The sequence below is a fragment of the Chrysochloris asiatica genome, unplaced genomic scaffold (assembly GCF_000296735.1).
Source record: "Chrysochloris asiatica unplaced genomic scaffold, ChrAsi1.0 scaffold00250, whole genome shotgun sequence".
NCBI classification, from domain to species: domain Eukaryota; kingdom Metazoa; phylum Chordata; class Mammalia; order Afrosoricida; family Chrysochloridae; genus Chrysochloris; species Chrysochloris asiatica.
Window position 1 is genome coordinate 627,324 of NW_006408768.1, and position 2,143 is coordinate 629,466.

The window sequence follows — 2,143 nt, forward strand, 5'->3', positions numbered from 1 at the left end:
TACAATCCCCTCCATGCGTCATCATTCAACAGTATTTGCTTCTATTCCCTGTGTTTGTATGTGTTTGTTTATTTTCTGATGTACACAAAAACACTCAGGAATGCATAATCATTGACTCTACCAAAGGGCACATTCTGCAAGCCTGCCTCCTAGCCACGAACACAAAGCCTTTCTCCTTCTATAAGTCATGAGTCATCAGCTGCTCCCTATCTCCATGTCATCATCTCTGCCTCCATCTCTGATGTCGCTGCTTCTCTGGATAGGGTCCCACATTCCACTCGTGTTCTTCTCTCTTGTTAGTCCTAGGGTCCTCTGTTCCAGGACTGTAAGATTAAGATTACAAAACTTCTACCTTTGCAGTTGTGACAATCCCCATCTCCTTTCAACAGACCCAACTAGACAAGATGAAAACTATTCAGTGTATTCAGTGGGGGTTCTATCTTCCCCCACACACTCTGAAACTAAACTCCATCTTAAAAACTTGTAAGTCAGTCACTTTGTGCCTTTAGTGCCCCCCATTTTAGGTAGCCAATGTCTAAGTTGCCCATCCCTCTCAATTGGTATTTTGAGTTACTACATCTATAAGTATAGGTCAAGTTCCTCAAATTGTAGAAATTTACATTTGTTTCCTTTATCAAAATTTTTATATCTTCCTCTGATCAAGTTCTGATCATCAACCCATGGAAGCTAGGTCAAATGGATTTTGTGTGTGTGTGTGGTTCAAAAAGACCTTGCAGTCTAGTCCTCAAGGAAACAAATTATAGTAAGAGTAGGATAAGGTTTGAACATGCACATTTTGAAATGGTACTTTAACAATGCATGCATTAGGAGGGTGGCCTCCAATGAACTTGAAAATACATGAACTGTTGATATGTCTGATTGGAAACAATAGGTGGAACTGATGATCATGTTGCTCTCTGTGTTTCTTTCTTCTTTGCAAGAACAAAGAAACAAAGAAAGTTATAGTATCCTATTTGCACTTATTATTCTGCATAAAGAAATAATGGAATCATTCTATATGGTTTTTTGGTTTCCTTACAGCATCTGTCATGATGATAAATTTAGGAGAGTACTATTGGCCTGTAGGCATCTTTAAATATTGATTATAATTAATGTTTTTATTACAAACAGAAGTACAATTGTCTGCAACCTGCTTAGATTCAGTTTTAGGAAACTTTTACTCTTGGCATTGACTTAGAAGTTTACTCCATTATTAGTGATATACTGCCAGAGGAAGACTAGAATGGGACTTGACTTGTATCTCTTGAACCCTAGTAGTGATGAGGTTGATGATTTCTTTGGAAAGTAAAGAATAAGTCTCATTCTTCAACCAAGCAGTCCTGTGTACAGACAGATCACACACACAAAAGCAACAAAGTTCCATATTAATATTAAATAATATATACTTTCGCTTTTAATACACTGTCTCTAAATCATTACTCTAAAAGGTATTTATCCTCAAGTTAAAAAGGAGGAAAATAGAGCTTAGAGAGATTCAATATGTAATATCATATAGAGCTGAGATTCAAACCTCACCTAGCTAATTCTAGCACCATCTCGATCACTTAGAATTGACGCAAGAAGAGACTAGTAAGCCTGCACTAGAAGAGTTCATTGGGGAAGCAGTGTTAGACCCTAACAATGAGAGAAAGAGGACTAAGTGCTGGGAGTGTTCTGTTCTCTTTAACAAGTTTTAACACATGGCAGAAATAGTATGGCCATCAAGTTACAAAGAAGCAAGTTACTGAATTGTCACAAATGTAGAATTCTGATTTTTTTTTCCCCGCAGAAAATTAATAGATGGAGACAGCTGAGGTTAGCTCTCAAGTATGTACAAGGAAGCATGTCATGTGAGAAATGAATTAAGCTATTGGAAATACTTGCTTTTGCTTTTTTTAATACACATCACAAGTCTAAGAGAATAACATATTGGAGTCATTCAAAGAAAAACTAAGATCTATCACCAATATTCAGGGGAAAGATTAAGTTTTTTGCTTCCACAAAGATTTAAAGCCTCAGCCTAATCAGGCTCCCTGTGAGTCCAATCCCACCTGAATTTAGAGATCATCTGAAGAACAGATTTGATGCATTAAACACTAAAGACTGAAGACCAGAAGAGTTGTGAGATGACATCAAGAACATC

At 37.0% G+C, this 2,143-nt stretch overlaps 1 protein-coding gene across 1 annotated transcript in view; it reads left to right on the forward strand.

Moving 5' to 3' along the window:
* The window catches only part of FREM2 (FRAS1 related extracellular matrix protein 2), a 288,153-nt gene that overhangs the window by 82,739 nt on the left and 203,271 nt on the right, over positions 1 to 2,143 (forward strand). The gene's annotated exons all lie outside the window — the stretch shown is intronic.